The sequence below is a fragment of the Hippopotamus amphibius genome, chromosome 8, assembly GCF_030028045.1.
Source record: "Hippopotamus amphibius kiboko isolate mHipAmp2 chromosome 8, mHipAmp2.hap2, whole genome shotgun sequence".
In the NCBI taxonomy this organism is placed as follows: Eukaryota; Metazoa; Chordata; class Mammalia; order Artiodactyla; family Hippopotamidae; genus Hippopotamus; species Hippopotamus amphibius.
The window spans coordinates 56,382,510-56,403,643 of NC_080193.1; the positions used below are offsets into that span (position 1 = coordinate 56,382,510).

The window sequence follows — 21,134 nt, forward strand, 5'->3', positions numbered from 1 at the left end:
GGGTTAAAATGAATTTCGTACTTAGAGCAAATAGTATCAAATTCTGCATAAAGGCAAAGAAAATTGGCTCTAAGAATAAGCGAGTAAACAAGGCAAGGAGTAAGTTGAGACTGGCACACAGGTTTAAGGAGAATAGAAACAATACGTTGATTTCAAATCTCAAACAAAAATATGCAATCGTTCAGCGATTTCAGTTATTCATACAGATTATTGTGAGAATGTATAAAACTTAGGGGAACCCCACCCCCCGAGTAATTACAGATAGTAATCACCTCTCTGACCCCATCTCCCACCAATCTTCCTCTCATTCTCTACTCTCTAGCAGCTCCAACTTTCTAACAGTACCTCAGGAAAGCCAAGATCGACCCACATGGGCGTTCCTACATGGGCTTCTCTTTCCCCAGCCCTGCCTGAGGGAACTCCTTCCCTCTTTCAACCTCTGCTTAATATCTCTCCCATAGAGGACTTTCCTAACCACCCTACCTGAAACTGAATTCCCAGGCCTCATCAACCCCTATGCCCCTACACTGCTCTATGATTTTCTTTTGAGCACTTACCACTCCCCCAGATTATTTTTATTTCCTGTTTTCATGGTGGTCTCCTCCATTAGGGTATATGTTCCATGAAGGCAGAATTCTGGCTCTTTGTCATTGTTGTGTTCCTTGCAAATGATTCTAAAATTTATATGGAGGACTTCCTAGGTGGCGCAGTGGTTGAGAATCCGCCTGCCAATGCAGGGGATGTGGGTTCAATTCCTGCCCCAGAAGGATACCACCTGCCACGGAGCAGCTAAGCCCCTGCACCACAGCTACTGAGCCTGCGCTCAGGAGCCCGTGAGCCACAACTATTGAGCCCATGTGCCACAACTACTGAGACCCACGCGCCTGGAGCCCGTGCTCTGCAACGGGAGAGGCCACCAGAGTGAGGACCCTGTGCATCGCAATGAGGGGTGGCCCCCGCTCTCCACAACTAGAGAAAGCCCGTGTGCAGCAACAAAGATCCAACACAGCCAATAAAATAAATAGATAAATAAATAAAAGTTTATATGGAAACACAAAAGACCCCAAATGTCCAAAGCAATCTTGAGAAAAAAGAACAAAGATGGAGGTATCATGCTCCCTGACTACAAACTCTACTACAAAGCTACAGTAATCAAAGCAGTATGGTACTGGAAGACATCACATGATTTCTACATGTTTTATGGCCCAGAATACGGTATTCTGGTAGATGTTCCATGTGAGCTACTACCCTGTTTTGATATATGTTGATCAGAGACATTGGCTTGTAACTTTATTTTTTTGTAGGTTTTTGTCTGCTTTTAGTATCAGGGTAATGGTGGCCTTGCGAATGAATTTGGGAATATTCCCTCCTCGTCAGCTTTTTGGGACAGTTTGAGAAGGATAAGTGTTAGATCTTCTTTATATGTTTGTTAGAATTCCCCTATGAAGCTGTTGGGTCCTGGACTTTTGTTTGCTGGGAGTTTTTGATTACTAATTCAATTTCACTACTAGTGATCTGTCTGTTCAGATTGTCTATTTCTTTTTGATTCAGTCATAGAAGATTGTATGTTTCAAGAAATGTATTTCTTCTAGGTTGTCCAATTTATTGGCATATAATTGTCTGTAGTTTTCTCTTATGATTTTTTGTTTCTCTGTAATATTGGTTGTAATTTCTCCTCTTTCACTTATTTTGTTTATTGGATCCTCTCACTTTTTTCTTAATAAGCCTAGCTAACGGCTTAGTTTTGTTTATCCTTTCAAAAAACCAGCTCTTAGAGAGTGTGGAGAAAAGGTAGCCCTCCTACATTGTTGGTGGGAATGTAAATTGGTGCAGCCACTATGGAAAACAGTATGTACGTTCCTCAAAACACTGAAAACAGAGTTGCCATATGTTCTAGCAATCCCACTCCTTGGCATATATCCAAACAAAAGTATAATTCAAAAAAATACATGTATACTTACCTGGCAGGGGAGGAACTATGATCATGAAGGTGGATTTCCCAGGGCAAGGCTTATCCATTGCATTCCAGATGTGCTGACCCCTGTGATTTCCCCAAATGTGGGGAACTTGACTGCTTAATTTGTGGTAGTGGGGGACTGTGTTTGCCCACTACCCTTTCTGCTGGGAAAAAAAAAAAAAGATACATGCACCCCTATGTTCATAGCAGCAATATTCACAATAGCCAAGACACAGAAACAACTTAAATGTCCATTGACAGATGATGGATAAAGATATGGTACATATATGCAATGAAATATTACTTAGCCATAAAAAAGAATGAAATAATGCCATTTGCAGCAACATGGATGAACCTAAAGATTATCATAAAAAATGGATAAATCAGAAAGAGAAAGACAAATACTATGTAATATCACTTATATGTGGAATATAAAATATGACACAAATGAACTTATCTATGAAACAGAAACAGACTCACAGACATAGAGAACAGACTTGTGGTTGCCTTAAATAAAATAAGAAATAAAAAAAAAAAACAGCTCTTGGTTTCATTGTTCTGGGTGTTGTTGTTGTTGTTCTCTGTTTTAATGTTGTTGTTGTTCTCTATTTTATTTCCTCTCTGATCTTTATTATTTTCTTTCTTCTGCTGACTTTGGGCTTTGGTTGTTCTTTTCCTAATTCTTTTAAATGGTGGGTTAGGTTGCTTACTTGAGATTTTTTTCTGTTTTTTGAGGGAGGCCTGTATCACTATAAACTTCCCTTGCAGAACTGCTTTTGCTACATTACATAAATTTTGAAAGTTGTGTTTTCATTTTCATTTGTCTAAAGGTACTTTCTGATTTCCTCTTTTATTTTTTCACTGATCCATTGGTTTTTTAGTAGCATGTTGTTTATTCTCCATGTGTTTGTATTTTTTCCCATTTTTCTTCCTATAATTGATTTCTGCTTTCATACACTTGGAAAAATGCTTAATATAATTTCTATCCTCTTAAATTTGTTGAGACTTGTTCTGTGTCCTAGAATGTGATCTATCCTGGAGAACTTTCCATGTACACTTGAAAAGAATGTATAGTCTGCTCTTTTTGGATAGAATGTCCTATACACATCTATTAAATCCAACTTGTCTTATATGTTATTTAAGGCCATTGTTTCCTTATTAATTTTCTGTCTGGATGACGTGTTCATTGATGTAAGTGGGGTATTAAAGTCCCCTACTATTATTGCATCATTGTCAGTTTTTTCCCTTATGTTCTCTAATATTTGCTTTATATATTTAGGTCCTACATGGCAGCTTTATTCTTTTTTTTTTTAATTTATTTATTTACTGGCTACATTGGGTCTTCATTGCTGCAGACGGACTTTCTCTAGTTGTGGCGAGTGGGGGCTACTCTTTGTTGCGGTGCACGGGCTTCTCATCGTGGTGGCTTCTCTTGTTGCAGAGCACGGGCTCTAGGAATGTGGGCTTCAGTAGTTGTGGCACACGGTCTCAATAGTTGTGGCTCATGGGCTTTAGAGCACAGGCTCAATAGTTGTGGTGCACAGGCTTAGCTGCTCCGCAGCATGTGGTATCTCCCTGGGGCAGGGATCGAACCCATATCCCCTGCATTGGCAGGCAGATTCTTAACCACTGTGCCACCTAGGAAGTCCAAGCAGCTTTATTCTTAATTAATAAAACTTGAAAGCAACCAGAATGTTCTTCAGCAGGTGAGTGGTACATTCAGACATGGAATATTATTCAGCACTAAAAAGCAATAAACTATCAAGCCATGAAAGCATATGGAGATAACTCAAATGCATATTACTAAATGAAATAAGCCAATCTGAAAAGGCTTCATGTTATATGATTCCAACTATAAGACATTCTGGAAAAGATGAAACTATGGCGACAGTGAAAAGATGAGTGGTTGCCAAGAGTTGGGGGAATGAGGTGTGAATAGGCAGAGCACAGAAGATTTTTAGGCAGTAAAACTATTCTATATGACACTATAATGGTGGATACATGTCTTTATATATTTGTCAAAACCTGTAAAATATACAGCACCAAGAGTGAACCCAAATCTAAACTAAAGACTTTGGGTGATAATAATGTCAGTGTAGGTTCATAAATTGTAACAAATGTACCACTCTAACGTAGCATGTTGTTAGTGACAGAGGTTGTGCGTGTGTTAGACTAGGAGGTATATGAGAATTCTCTGTACTTTCTATTCAACTTTTCTGTGAACCTATAAGTGCTCTAAAAATATAAAATACATTTTAAAGAGATAAACTAAGCACTGACACTTGCTACAACATATATGAACATTGAAAACATTATGCTACATTAAAAAGCCAATCACAAAAGATCACATATTGTATGATTCCATTTACTTGAAACATCCCCGAATGGTAAATCTATAGAAGCATAAAGTAGATTAGTGTTTGCCATGACCTGGAGGTTAAGGAGTAATGGGCAGTTAGTGCTAATGGCTATGGATTTTTTTGGAGGGAGGATGATGAAAATGTTCTAAAATTAGATAGTGTTGATGGTTGCACAATTCTGTGAATATACTAAAAAGCAATGAGTTATACAGTTTAAATGGATGAATTGTATAGGATGTGAATTATATCTCAATAAAGCTATTACATAAAAAAAAAGACTAGCTTTAAAAATACTTTGTGCAAGGATAGTTTTATTATATTAAGCACATAGCCTTAACCATAAGTCAATGCATAAGCATGACATTTAGATAACTTTTAATCCACTGGCTCCACCATCTGCCTTCTATGTGCCTGCAGACAATCACTTAAGCTCATGAAAGTTTAAGTGTTTTCCTATCAGTAAAATTGAGATAACACTCATAGCATAGCTGAACAATTTAATACTATACCACAGAAAAAGCACCTGGAGAGAGTTTCCTCACTGTTGGAGAATGAAATTACAAATATGTAAGATGGAAAGGCAAAAATTAATCCTGTGTTACTGGACTGGAGTCAAAGATAACAGTATGAATTCATGCTTATTTTAATATATTTGCACATAGACATGAGAATAACTATAGATATATGTGTATACACGGTTTAACATACATACAGCAATTTCCTAGCTCTGTTAGCTGACAGGGCCTCAAAGTAGTGATATTCCAGTAGCCATCAGCACACCTAATGTCCAATCTGAGTTTCTAATATCATTTTCCAACAAAAGGAACTAAAATTCCCTGGAGAAATGGAAGATACTCGAATGCGAGCAGGGAAAATACAGATAAAGTTAGCCATCTAAAAGTGCTTTTTAAAAAAATAACAAAGAATGACTACATAGCAAAGGGACATAAAAGCCAACATGATACTGATGAACCTAGTGGCAAGGCAACCAAAAAGATGCAGACATAGAGAACGGACTTGAGGACACAGGGTGGGAAGGGGAAGCATTGACATATATACACTACCAAATGTAAAATGGATGGCTAGTGGGAAGCTGCTGCATAGCACAAGGAGATCAACTCGATGCTTGGTGATGACCTAGAGGGGTGGGATAGGGAGGGTGGGAGGCAGACTCAAGAGGGAGAGAATATGGAGATATATGTATAAATACAGCTGGTTCACTTTGTTGTACAGCAGAAACTAAGACAACATTGTAAAGCAATTACATTACAATAAATTCCTAAAGAAAAAAAAAAAAAGAAAAAGCTAACCTAAAAGAGCTCTAAACAGCCAGAGCTAGAACAATACAATAAAGATAGTATTGGATTATGATCCAAAAAATAAAGATCCATGAGCCGAAAATGATTTATACAAATGACTGAATCCATAAATAAATTGGGGAGAAATGTTCCTTACTAAAGAATTCCAAAGGATAAACAGATAAGAAACGAGTGGAAAATAGCATCACCATTAGAAAGAGCAGCACCTGCTGCAGGCAAGATCTGCAGATGAATGCTCAAACTGACGGGTGAAACTTTATGGAGTAAAAGGATATTTCCTTAGCCTCAAAGTATTGCCCCCCAAATATTTATTAATTACTGGGGTGTTTTTCACATTTGTTTATGAATTTTTAGTAACTTTTGGTACTTCCCTAGTGGTCCAGTGGGTAAGACTCCAAGCTCCCAATGCAGGGGGCCTGGATTGGATCCCTGGTCAGGCAACTAGAGCCGCACGCCACAGCTAAGAGCCCACATGCTGCAACTAAGACCTGGCGCAGCCTAAAAAAATAAATAATAAATAAGTAAATATTTTTCAAAATTTTATAGTAACTTCTTAGTGAAGAAACCTGGCAGATACCACCTTAATCAAGGTTTACACTCCAGTTGTAATTTATGTTGATATCCTGTACCTCCAATAACATGACATGATGTGGAAAAACAGGACATATCAGCTCTGTAGTAGTCTTCCCACCCATAACACCACTCTAATCATGAGAAAACATCAGATTAAACCCAAATTGAGGGACATTCTACAAACACCTGACCAGTACTCTTTTAAAGTGTCAAAATAAGGAAGATAAAGGGAAGACTAAGAATATGTTGGCTGGAAAAAGACTATGACAACATGATGACTAAGTGCAACGGGTAATATCTGGATTGAATCCTAGAACAGAAAACGCACATTAGTGGAACACTGGTGAAATGTGAATAAAGCCTACAGTTTAACAGCAGTGTACAATGTTCATTCTTAGTTTTAGTAAATGTGGCATGGTTATGTAAGATATTAATATTAGGAGCAGCGGGATGAACAGTATTCAGGACCTCTATGTATTATTTGTACAACTATTCTGTAAGTCTATAATCATTGCAAAATAAAAAAGTTAAAAAACAAAACAAGGACCTGGCCTGCTCTACATGCTCAATAAATCATCGTCAATATTATATACGCTTACTAGTTATTACCACAGCCTTCTAGGGTGACACCTCTTGAACTGATTAAACAATCCACTTTCCATTTTTCTGTAAATTCCCTCCCCAACCTCAAAAATCCCTTTAGTTATAACGGGAAGACTTCAGGGAATCACAGTAGCCAATGTGATGCTTCCTACCACATGCCTCCTATGCCCTGCCAGGTCGTAAGTGATTGGACCAGGAACAGGCACTTGACCCAAACTGAGCCAATGAGCCCTTCTTCAGGGAATCTGAGATTCCAGGTACTTCTGTCTGGTTTCTTGAATGGAGGAGATCTACTTAAAAGCTCTTAAAAGCTAATTTTCTAATATCTGGCTTGCAGGGAAGTCATTTATCATGGACAGAATGTTTGTCTTCCCCCCCAAATTCACATGTTGAAATGCTAACTCAATACTGATGACATTAGGATGCGGAGCCTTTGGGAAGTAATTAGATCACAAGGGTGTAGCCCTCATGAATGAGATAGTGTCTATTTTTTTGTTTGTTTTTGTTTTTGTTTATTTATTTATTTATTATTTGGGGGGGCACACCAAGTTCAATCATCTGTTTTTATACACATATCCCCATATTCCCTCCCTCCCTCGACTCCCCCTGCCACCCTCCCTCGAGTCCCCCCACCCTCCCCGTCCCAGTCCTCTAAGGCATCTTCCATCCTCGAGTTGGACTCCCTTTGTTATACAACCACTTCCCACTGGCTATCTATTTTTTAAAAAAAGACTCCAGAAAGCTTTCTCACTCTCTTTCTGCCAAGTGAGGACACAATGAGAAGTCAACAGTCTAAATCCAGACGGGGGTCCTCATCAGAACTCAACCATGCCATCACCCTTATTGTGGAACCTCAGCCTCGAGAACCAGGAGAAACAAACTTCCACTGCTGGTAAGCCACCGGGTCTATGGTATCCTGGTTGTAGCAGTCCAGCCACCATTCTACAGCAAGAGGGAAGAATGAAACGGATAGGTTCTGAGAAGCAGAACTGAGAAATCAGGAGAGAAAGGATTACCTGGGTCACGATGGTGCCTTAACCTTTAGTGCCTGTTGGTTCCCAAAGCCTAGCTGCTCCCCTACCCTTAGCTTCCATGAAATGCCCACTTATCCCTATTTCTCTTCGGGCTTCAACTGGCTAGATTTGATTTCTGTTCATATAGCTAATTTGCTAATTAATACAACTACTTTGTAAGACATGACATGCATTTACATGTATGGTTTCTGTTATATTTGCTTTTTAACAGTGAAGGTCAGTAATTTTTTTTTTAAGATTTTTTTTTTTTTGATGTGGACCATTTTTAAAGTCTTTATTGAATTTGTTACAATATTGCTTCTATTTTATGTTTTGGTTTTTTGGCTGCAAGGCATACGGGATCTTGGCTCCCCAACCAGGGATTGAACCCGCACCCCCTGCATTGGAAGGAAGTCTTACCCACTGGACTGCCAGGGAAGTCCCAAGGTCGGTAATTTTTTTAGTCACAGTTTATATAAAATATCTGGTTAATTACCCCTACCTTTTCACATATATACACATAAATCACATCTTTTCAATTCTAGTCATTTGTTCATTCTCTGCCTGTTCCCTGAAATGCCTTTACTCTATCTCATCATGTCCAAATTCCACCCATACGGCCAGGTTTGGTTTAAATGCCATGTCTTCCATACAGCCTTCCTTGCTACCCACCAAAAAAAGAAAGAAAAAAAAAATGTGTGTGTGTGTGTGTGTATCTCCCATGTTTTCTTCTTTGTATCTTCTATTCCTTCTATCCCTTTCTATCTTTGCACAATCATTTACTTATTGTCTCCCTCTTAGATGTGAAGCTACTTGAGATCAGCTTCCCTGTTCTCGTGCAGGCAGCATTTCAAGAAATATTTCAAGAAATACTATATTGCATAACAATGCAAATACATGAGGTAATTGCAACTGCTCAAGAAGGACAGAAACGTAAGATAGTAATGACAGTTATCTGTATTCTTTTATTGTATTTAGTAGGAAAATTATTTTTAAGAAGTAAAGCTATCTCAAGCATCTAAAAGAAAATATTAGAGAATACCTTCATCACCTTGGGTCAGGCAAAGATGTCTTAAATAGGACACAACAAAAAAAGCATCAGTAATACATTACACTATATTAAAATTAAGAATTTCTGTTCATCTAAAAAGATCATTAAAAGAGAAAATATTTGTAAGATATATAAAAGACTCAAACCTAGACATGAAAAAAATCCCCTACAAATCGATTTTCTTAAAAAGACAAACATTCTTGGACTTCCCTGGCAGTCCAGTGGTTAAGACTCTACAATTCCACTGCAAGGTGCACAAGTGTGATCCCTGGTCAGGGAGCTAAGATCCCGCATGCTGCACAGCATGGAAAAAAAAAAAAAGGACAAACATTCTAATAGAAAAAAAATGAGAAAAAGACTTGACCAGATACTACACAAAAAGCAACATCCAGATGGCCAAAAATCTCATGAAAATGTGTACATCATTAGTTATCATGATGCATATTAAAACCATAATGAGGTACAACTACGTGCCCACCAAAATGGCTAAACCTACAAAGATGGCAAAAAACAAGTGTTGATGAAGTGCTCAAGGCAGTAAACAAGAGTGCTTCTAGGAGTATGAACAGATTAGAAAAGTATTTGGCTCTATCAGCTAAAGCCAGACACAGGTACACTCTGACCTAGCAGCAATTCACAGTTATGAAAGCATGCATGTATTCATCAAAAGTCATGCCTAAGAATGTTCATAACCCCACTACTATAGCTAAAACCTGGAAACAGATGTTAATCAATAGAAAATGAATAAAGTCATTGTGACATTCATACAAAGGCATATTACAGCAATGACAAAATTCTTACTAAATGCAAAAATGTGAATGAATTGTTTAAATATAATGTTGAGGATTTGCTTGTTCATTTTTATTAAAAGCAGGCACAAAGATTTTCTGGTTGTGGGATTCAACTTATGTAATGTTCAGTCCCAGGCTAAGTGAACTGATGGTGTTAGAAAACAGATTGTGGATATTTTTTTCAGGGGATACTGATTGGGAGAGGAGAAGAGGGAAGCTTCCAAGGAGCTGGTATATTCTATTATTTCTTAATCCAGAGACTGACTATACAGGTATGTTCACTCTGCACAAGTCTATCAAGTTGTAAATATATAATTTGTGTGCACATTTCTGTATGACTGTTATACTTCAATAAAAGATTTTAAAAAGTTATCACACCACTTGTGGCCACAATATCAATGCCTTAGGTATCGTGCTAAGGGGTTGTGTATGTATAAATTACATGTCCTTTTAGTAGCACAAAAACCTATTAAAATCAATATTTTTATACTACACCTTTGAGAATTAAGAGGTAAAATTACACAGTGATTTATTCTTAGGTACAAACAGGAACAATAATAAATGTTTATTGATTTTAAAGTTACGGAGGGTCGAGGATTTAAATCAGAGTTTCGGTATGCAAATGCAATTAATTTGTTCAGATGACCTTGGTATTTATGATCAGCTGGGAATTTGATTAAGCAGGGGTCCATGTCATCATCTTGCAATGCAGAAATGTTCCTCTCAGTTCTTTTTTTTTTTCTTTTTAATCCTTTGGTGTATGTGACCTGGGGTGTTCTGGAAATATTAACATTAGAAACTTAGTTGGAAATGTAGGTGATATTTGAAATCCAGCTAAGCAGGATATGGTTGCATCAAAAGAATGACCTCAAAATAATTCCTAGGACTTGAAGGCTAGAACAAATCTTTTGTTAGGTCTTCTGGGTTTCAATATTTTTACTTAGTAATTAGATTTAATTTGAATAGACATTGGTCACAATCTTGAAAGATAAAAGAAGCCACAACAAGGCAAAGAGCAGCGTGCAGAGGAGTGGGGAGGTTGGAGGATGAGTAGCTACTAGGTAAGGAAAGAGGATTCCTTAGTCCAGCTGTCTCAGTCCGTTCTGGCTGCTATAACAAAATACCACAGCTTGTGTGGCTTGTAAACAGCAGACATTTATTTCTCATAGTTCTGGAGGCTGGGAAGCCCAAGATCATCCAGTGTCTGGTGAGAACCTGCTTCCTGGTTCATACACAACCCTTGTGCTCACATGGCAGAACAGGTGAGGGAGTTCTCTAGGGCCCCTTTATAACAGCACTAATCCCATTCACAAGGGCTCTACTCTCATGATCTAATTACCTCCCAAAGGCTCCACCTCCAAACACACTGACATTGGGGATTAGCTTTCAACAAATCAATTTGGGAGGCACACAAACAGTTTACAACACTTGCCATATTTCTTCTGAAATTTAAATACATAAGTGATGGTTCTGGCCAATTACCCCTAACACGCTAAAATCCTCCAAAGCCACAACTAAAAGGCCCACCACCCAATGCCTTTAAAATGGGCACTAATGTTACAAATGACCTATTTCACACTCTCCTACCCAAAGAGCCCAGGCCTCTCCCTAGGTCCCACACTTTGGAGCATCCTACATATTCCTAACATACACACACATACACACACGCAGGGAATGTATATGAAGACTACAAATGCTAGGGGAACCACTAACTAAAACCGCCACCCTGGCCAGGCCCCATAGTAACCACTTACATGAGTTATCTTACAACGGGAGGTTCTGGTAAGGAATGTGGAAATAACAAGCTACCACCAACCAGATGAATTTGGGAAAGGTCAAAAGGAGAAAGGAGACGCCAGTCTGTGTGTCCTACCAATCTCCCAGAAGCCTTTTCACTGGAATCCACCTTGGCTGAGCAATGTGCACCACCAGGAAGGACCCTGAGTCAGAGTGATTGGCCAGAAACAACCCAGAAACTAATCCCAGCACCATAAAACCTGAGACTGCGAGCGGAGCCCTGAGCCCCACGTGGCAGAGCCGTCCTCCTGGGTTCCCTCACCCTCCTGCTCTCTGCCTGGGCGCCCCTTCCCAATAAAGTCTCTTGCTTTGTCGGCATGTGTGTCTCCTCGGACAATTCATTTCTCAGTGTTAGATAAGAGCCTACTCTCAGATCCTGGAAGGGATCTCCCTTCCTGCAACACAAATAGAAGGCGTATTACTGAAGTGATGGAGTAAGTATCTCACTTACTGCAGACCAGCCTTTTACATTTGCAAATCCAGGGCAAGACGAACAAAGTAACAAATAAAACAAAATAAATAAATAAACCAAACAATAACAAACAGGTAGATACAGAGAGAAGAGTAGTGGTTATCAGAGGGGCGAGGGAGGGAGGAGGACAAAATGGGTAAACAAGATTAACTGTGCGATGACAGATAGAAACTAGACTTTTTGTGACGAGCACACTGTAACGTGTACAAAAGTCAAAATATAATGTTGTACACATGAAATGTTATAAAACCAAATGTTATCTCATTTTAAAACTTCTAAATCAATAAAGAAAGCAAACAAAAATCCTTTCAGTTGGACAAAAGGCTGAAGGAGTACAGGCTTAGGGTGTGGCTCCCTGATGAAAATCTGATTGGTTTAAAGTGCCCAGAATTAACTTTAAGGAAAGAAGCATGTATCAATATCAAAAAGAATTGTTGGTGTGGGTACCAGAACAAGGAACTAAATGAAATCAACTAGACAAGAAGCCATGTAAGTTTTTGAGGGAGTTGCCCTCCAAAAGATTATCCATTCCAAACGAAAAGAGAATGACTGTCTGAGACATAAAACATCTGTTAGCCCTCAACTTCTATGGGTAGTGTATCAGTTGAAGTTGTCAGGAAAACAGAGCCACTATAAGTATTATGAAAGTTTACTTATTTGAGTTCACCCAAATGTGGTTGGAGTTAGGAAAGTGAAGGTCTCAGAAGTAGGAGTTGAAGGATGGGAGAAAGAGTCACTAGTGACTTTATCCTAAAGCACTGGCAGAGGAGGACAAGCTGGAGCCTGCGGGAAGACACAAAAAGCCTGTGCATCTCACTGTCAGAGAGGGGCTGGAAGACCTGGCAAAGCAGGAGCTTGTGGAGAGCTCTGTGCAAGCCTCTGTGGGACCACAGCCAAGCTCAGGAGGGTTTGAGACAGCTGTTGGTCAAGATGAGCTGGAGCAGGAGGAGGGAACAGGAGGCCCAGCAGGCACCTCTACCTATTGTGTCTGATCGCCATAACCTTCTGGGAGTAGTATCTTCTGTTCTCATCTGTCTTCCCCTCTCATAAACGTTCCCCTAAGTGGCCAACTCTATCCCACACCACGTAAAGAAGGGGATTCTGAGAAATGTTAATTCCCGACTTAGAAAGGAGTCCAGGTGCTAAGTAAAAAATAAATAATCCAGCCCAGGAAGCAGACTGAGGGGCTGCTCAGCTCCAAGGAGACTATCTTCAGATATGGCCAAGGATGATAATGTAAAAGGTGGGAACTCCCAAAAGGAAGAGCTAAGGTAGAGAACACATTGACCTGAAAATCTACTTACAGGAACTGAGACTAGGGTGTAAACTTGCAACAGTCCCCACTCCACAGGTGCACCTTGTTCAATAGGATTTCAGAATTTTAATGGACAAGTAACTGCTCTGTGCCTCCCATTGCTCTCCTTTCCAAATAGAAGGGCTCACTCACTCTTGTCCCTATTCTTCTATCCAATCAGTATTGAACTTGTCTCATAAATTTCTTTCAAAAGTTTGTCAGGTGTTGGCAAACTATAGTCTGCAGGCCGAATCTGGCTATTGCTCATCTTTGTAAGCAAAGTTTTATTGGAAAGCAGTCACATCCAGCCCATTTGAACACACATTGCCAACGGCTTCTTTTGCATCACAAGGGCAGATTTGAACAGTTGTGACAGAGACTCTGTAAGTCCCACAAAGACTAAATGTTTACTAATCTGGCACTTTACAGAAAGTTTGCCAACTCACAAATAAGCTCTATATTTTGCAATCAGTGCTCACCTCTCTTAAGTCTCTCTTTCAATCTTTTAATTTCAGTGATGAGTTCATAGTATTCAATAGCATATGATCTTTCTCACTTCTCTTTACCTTTGCATAGTATCTTACTGAGTGGATGTAACATAGCTTTCAACCAGTCCCCTAATGATGGGCGTTTGGGTTTTTTCCCAGTCTTTTGCTGCTATGAATAGCCTTGTGCAAGTATCTTATTGTTTTCCTCTGGTGGTTTATTCAAAACAGGTTCCTAAAAGTAAGAATTCTGTGCCAACTAACTGATATTGCCAACTTGTCCTCCGCTTGAAATTGTACAGTTCCGCGTCCCTACAAGTATGAGAGTGCCTCATCAAGCCAGCAGGGGATGCTGTCAAGCTGTTGGGTTTTGGCCAATTCTGGTAATGGGAAATGGGATCTCAGTGTAGTTTTAAATTGTGTTTCTGCTACTAGCAGTGATTTTGAGCACCTTGCAAATGGTTCAGGCCATCTGTATTTCTTTTTCTATTATCTGTCTATTTAAATCTTTTGCTTAATTTTCTACAGAATCTATAAATTGTTTTTCTTCCCTATATGTATAAGCTCTTTATACATTGCAATTATGAACCTTTGTCTTTGACATAAATTGCAAATATTTTTTCCCATTTTGTCATTTTTACTTTGCTCCTGGTGGGTCTTTATTGCTTTCTCCAATGCAAAAGTTTGTTGTCTTTAATTCTTGAGGATGTCAAATTGTCAGTATTTTCCCTTACTGCTTTTGTATCTTGAGTTATGGGTTAGGAAAGTTTCTCCTATGTCCAGACTATAGGGTTTTCACCCATGTTTTTGTTCTAGTACTTGTGTGGTTTAATTTAACTCTCTGACGTAGAATTTGTCCTGATGGGCAGGATGGAGAATGCAACCAATTTTCTCTTCTCTATTACCATCCACTTATGCTAACACCAATTCTTTAAATAAATTCATTTTCCCTACTATTATGAGATTATTTTATCCTACATTTTCCTTTGTCTTTGGGTCTATTTTTTCCTTCTACTCATGCTATAATGCTATACTATTTTAATTATAGAGATTTTCTAGTATGATGTACTATGTAGGACTAGCCTCCTATTACTTTCTTTTTCTTTCTTTTTTTTAAGATTCTCATACCTATTCTTACTTTTTCCTTCCAAATTAACTTTTCTAGTGCCAGGAAAGAAAAAACTGGTGGCATTTTTATTGAGACTGTATTAAATGTAATAATTAATTTAGAAATAAATGAAATCTTTGTGATGTCCAAAAAACATATATCTTTCCTGTTTGTTTAAATGTACTTTTAAATCTTTCAGCAGTGCTTCAGTTTTCCTTACAGAGGTTTTAGACATTGCTTGTTGAGCTTATGTCTAAGTGTATCTGTGTTTGTGTTTAATTTTAAATTGTCTCCTATTTCATAATAACTTCAAATTGTTTTTGAGATACTTACATATTATAGATATGAAATGTATTCCACTTTTGTACATCAATTTTAATTCTGCTGCTATACTAATCACACCATTGCTTGTAGCAGTTTTTATATACTTTCTTTCGGGGTTTCAGTCATATCATCACACCATCTGAAAACTTGTTGCTTAACACATCAGCTCTTAATTGTGGATTATTAAATTAATCAGATTACCCAGGGATGAAAAGGTCTGTTTTTACTCTTCAAAAAGTGCAAGAATTTCTATTGAAAAATTGGCTTTATTTTTCTCCCTTTGTTCTTTCTAAGTAAATAAGTCAAATACTAATTGAGTGGCAATTTATCCAAAAATTTTAGAGTGAAATCTTCAGAAATACTTGGAAAACTCTTAATTATATTTTGAAAACAATATGTAACCTCAAGTTTAAGGGTGTTATCTATTACTTAATTGGGTAAATTGCAAAGAAGGGGAACAGCCCCAGGCAGAACTGTCAAAGGGTTAGTCTGAATTCTTTTCACAATTGATAATCTTTTCTTAACTCTCCTGTTCCCCCAGGACCTTCTTTTATCATACTGAGCCATTATGCTCTAAGAACCCCTAAAAAGGAGACCACCCAGTCTTGGACTTCCTCCTTACTCCTATCCTTCCTAGTTCCCATCTAACATCAGAAGCTGGGCTGATATCAAAGTAAGAAATGTACCTAAGCACACATTTCTAGCATAATCTGACTATTTCACTCGCATGTAAATATAGTTTCCTAAAGGAAACAACAAACAAAACAAAACAAAGAAAAAGCTAGTATGAATGAAGCAGTGATGATTAAACAAACTCAGAAGGACTTTTAAGACCTTTAACAAAAATGGTACTCCCTCATTAGCCAGCCATAAGGGGTTGCAGAGTTTCAGGTCTGTAATATAATCTAGCTTCACTCAACTCTTCCCCCACTATTTTTCACTTTCTGGCTTGAATATTCTAACCAAAAAAATGCCGGACAGAAGATTTATGATTATATTTATATTTATCATAGATAAATTATATCTAGATATATAACATAAATCATAAACATAATACAAATATAAAACAGTATATAATGTGTAAATAATTATATATTGTCTGAAAACAAATGCACAACCTGAAAATTGAAGATTCCGTTTTATTCAGGGCCTTGCTGAGGACTATAGTCTAGGAAGGCAGCCTCTCAGCTCTGAGGGACTGTTGCAAAGAAGTAAGGGAGAAGCCAGGATATAGAGGAGTTTTTGCTGGAAAAAAAAGACAACAAATGTAGTCTAACATCAAAAGATTACTGCTAATCACAAAAACAGACATCTTAAATTAACAATTTTACTACTTTTCTATATATATGGGAAGATATAAGAGTCTGGGCTTACTGAAATCATTCCTTTGATATGCACCTTAACCATCTAAGGTCAATAGCCTGTTTTTCTCCTTCCTGAATTCCCCTCAGGGTGCACCACTGGGGATGGCGGCAGTGACTGAGGGATGGCTTTATGGCCACAATATCCTTTGTTTACTGAAATGGCAGGAGACATTCTTTGCCCACAATATAAATGTTATCATTAAAATTATATATCACATATAAATATATAAATTATATATTATGCAAACATATTGTATTAAATCATATACATTTAATGAGTCTCAATTTTTAAATATAAAATGTATATTACATAAATTATATATAATTTACATAAATTTTCAAAAAATATATTACATAAATTATATATAATTTACTTAAATAAATTTTCAAACCAACATCCAACAATTGATAACAAAATGCCAGACAGAAGATATATGATTATATTTATATTTATCATATAAACTATAACTTATATAATAAATTATATTTTTACATTATTTATAATTATAATTTACATAGTAATAATTATATATTATATTATATAAAATTATAGTATAATGCTTGTATAATATATAAATTATACATCTATAAATAAGAAATATAATTATGTAATATTTCATATAATATATAATGACATAAATTTCATGTTTAAAATTATACTGTATATAATATATAAATATATAAATTATATCATATATAGTATATTAAATTATGTTAATTTAATGACAATCTTAAAATCTAAAACATTAAAATTATATATAATTTGTACATAAATATAATTCATACATTATGTATTTCTATAATTAAATATAATTATATTTAATTTATTATAGAAGACTTAGCTTTTTGGTTTTTGTTTTTGGCTGCTCCACACAGCATGTGGAATCTTAGTTCCCCAATCCGGGATTGAACCCATGCCCCCCGCAAGTGCTGAGTCTTTACCACTGGACTGCCAAGAAGGTCCCTTGAAGACTTAGCTTTATTTATGATATCTCTTGTTTTGTGTCTTTTGTTTGTCTCTTTAGTTCCAACTGAAAATTTAAAACATGAGCCTTTCAATTCCAGTGGGATCAAGCTAGAAGATGTGCAAAAATCAGTACGAAACCATCTCTATGACTGTTGAAACATAACAGATTTTAAGTACCCATCTATTGAATGAACACATTAATGATACATTTATGTCAATAATATCACAACTGCCTATGAAGGATGCTACATTTTATTAAATATCCAGAGATTTACTGAGATTTTTTATGACCAAAATTAAACTCTACAAAAAGCTTTGCATACTCACTTTCTCTGATGTGCAGTGCTAGTTACAAGTAAAGATTTTCTCCAACTTTGGGTAGAGTCACTTTCAAAATTCGGGGCCAAGAGACAAACTTAGAGAGTCCCATGTGTATGGTCAGTAAATGCCTTGATGAATTGGAATTCCAGAACCCCAAAAATAAACGTAGAAGTGTAAAATAGTACTCATAGGGGAAAAACCAAACAGATTTCTCTTTGCCATATACTTGAGCAATTTTCAGATTTCAGTTAGATTCCAAGTTTGAACTGAGGTTAAAAGTCATAGTTCTAATGACTCAATCTTAAATCATCTCTGAATTGTAGTGGGGAGGGGCCCATCACGTGATGGAAGCACTGTCAGTCACAAGGAAATATTCCTTAGGCTTCCCTCTCTGACCACTCATTAACTTTTAGTTAATATATGCAGTTTAGCACTGGCAGTGTGTAATATTTAACTATTTAAAAATATATTTCAATATAAATATTTAAATATAATGTAGTGTATATTACACACTGGCAGTATGTAATCTCTCTCTTTGAGCTCAGAGATCTTACTGTACTTTCCTTGTGCCATCCACAAAACCCAATGAAGGGCAGAGAACAATGTGCTGTTCAACATATGTGGACTGTTGATTGATTTAGTGAGTCATAAAATAATAAACACACTAAAATTATGGCTGCTGACCCAGGATTTAGCATGGAAGCAAGGATTCAAAGAGTTTTTAAAATTTCTTGAGGCCAGGAATCCTATCTTTCTTATCTTTGTATATTAGAAATCCAGCACAACAAAGAAATGCACAATGAGCACTAAGTGAATGAGTTAATAAGTCATTAGGACATACTGAACATCAGGAGAGACCCTCCCCAATGGTACCATCAGGGGAGGAAGGCTTGTTCCAGCATGTTCTCCCTATCCTACATAAGAACCCATCTCTGGTTCTGTTCTCCCTCCTCCTCAGATCATTTTTGCAAGTTAACTCCACAAATCTGGTACCTGAAACATTTTACGAAGGGATTCTATCCAGAGACCTTAAATTAGCAATGTCCTCTTAACAATCCAAATGGAAAATCTGAAAGGTGAACTTAACAAACTGCACTAAACAAACTGATGATCACAGTGTGGGGTGTCCATGCACAGGTAAGAAAATCAGTTTAAGGTTCTGTCTTCAAACACCACAACAGTCCAGTAAGGCAGATACTACTGACCCCACTTTAAAGATGAGAACACTCTTCAAGATTAATCCACGCTGTAGCATATTCCATACGTCATACCTTTTTATTGCCGAATAATATGCAGTCGTATGGGTCATCACATGTTGTTTATTTATTCTTCAGTTGATAGACCCTTGGATTGTCTCTACTTTGTAGCTATTAGGAGGAAAATGGTTTTGATTGCTGCGAACATTAATGTGCAAGTTTTTGCTTGGATGTTTGTTTTCCATTCTCTTGGGTATATGGCTAGGAAGGAATTTGCTGGATCCTATGGCAACTTATCATGTTCAACTTTTTTGAAACTCCCAGATTGTCTTCCACGGAGGCTGGACAGTTTGCATTCCCCTAGCAGTGTATAGGGTTTCCAGTTTCTCTACCTCCTTACTGACACGTTATTTTCCACGTTTTCTTTAATAGCCCTCCTCTTGTCATGAGGTGGTATGTTACTTTGGTTTGACTTGCGTTTCTCTGGTCACTGACGATGCTGAGCACTTCTGCACGTGCTTGTTGCTGGTCTTCTTTGGGAAAGTGTCTACTTCAGTGCTTTGCCCATTTTTTAAACTGGGTTGTTGTCTTTGTTGTTATATGATTTCTTTATATATTCTGGATACTAAACGCTTATCACATATATGATTTTCAAATAAAAAAAAAAAGAAAAAAAAAAGATGAGAACACTGAGAATTACTGTGGCGTTTCTCAAAGTATGGTCCTGGACTGTGTTAGTATCACCTGGGTCAATTTGTGGTCCCACTCTGGACATAGTAAATCAGAGACTCTGGGGAGGCGCCCAGCACTCTTGAATCTTAACAAGTGTGCTCAAGTTTGAGAACCACTGCTTTAGAGAATTTATGTGATTTGACTTGCCCAGGTCACACACAGATGGGAAAGGCAGAGTTAGGAATTCAACCCAGGCATCCAATACCAATCTGTCCACTGCAGCCCACATCCTCATGCTGGGGGGGTCAGTCTCTCTTCCACTCCCTCAAAAGACCAGCCCTTTATGAGACTGAAATTCAATATGGGAAAATAATCCCGTTCCTAAAAGAGCCTCACAATCTCAGAGTTTTAAAGACTATTAAGAGCAAGTTTACCCACAAAGTTCAAAGAAGTAAATATATAATTTTCCTGATTAAAATAAAACACACGTAATGGTTTTTGCTTTGAATATGTGGAGATCATCAGGGACTTTTCAAGTAGAGCCTTATACCCATTTTATTCAGTGCTTTCTTTAAAATTTCTTTTTTGGGGTATTAAAAATAACCTTTTTCTCTTTATCTTACTGACAATGAGCAGATGCTTAAGAGATAACAGTATTTCATAGAGTTCATGGTTTAGTTACATATAATTTGTGTCCTAATTAGCCATTTTTCCTTCCTTGACTTAAAAAGACCTATAAATTTTTCTGAGAATGAAAATTAAAGAACACTCTGAACTGGCCTTGTTGGAAGTAATATAATATCACTGAGGTTTTGGCATCAGAATCAGCTGGATTTGACACAATTTGAACCACTTACTAGTCAAACAATTTATGTGGGTTCCCTATGCCCCAGTTCACCATCTAAATGGAAATAAGAACTGTACCTATTTCATTGAGTGGTGTCAAGGACTTATAACTCAATGAAGCACTTAAGCCAGCTCCTGCACTTAATAAAAGCTCAGTAAATGCTTGTCTTTATTTTTATGATTGCCATTATTAAGCCGCGGGAGAATGCTACAGCTGATGTTCATGTCTGCCATTGGCACATCATTCTTTTATTCAGAGTGCTACTTCCCTTATGTCATCCCTCACAATGTTTTATAGAGCTGTTTTAACTTTTAGTAGCTATTTCTTCTGCGTGCTTTGTTTCCCCCAGTACACAAACCATACACTCACACACCCACTCATTCCCATGACTCAGGTTCCTACACTCATGGTCCAGAATAGGGGCTTCTTTCCCAAAGCTGATTAGAGGAATGATGCTTATTATGAAGGTTCGTTTCTCTGACAGTGTCCTTTCCACCAATCACTGGAATTCTGTGTTTTTTAGTGATTCATTCTATTGTGTCAAGAGTCAGCTCTTCCCTCTCCATACTCCCCCTTTCAAACAAATATGCTACTGAAAATGGGTAACATATTCAACCATC

At 37.4% G+C, this 21,134-nt stretch overlaps 1 non-coding gene across 1 annotated transcript; it reads left to right on the forward strand.

The window, feature by feature from the left end:
- Positions 1-1,953: 1,953 nt before the first annotated feature.
- Positions 1,954-2,117, forward strand: LOC130859723 (U1 spliceosomal RNA). The gene has a single exon (XR_009055279.1). It is a non-coding gene; the product is annotated as a U1 spliceosomal RNA (small nuclear RNA).
- The last annotated feature ends 19,017 nt before the right edge of the window (positions 2,118-21,134 follow it).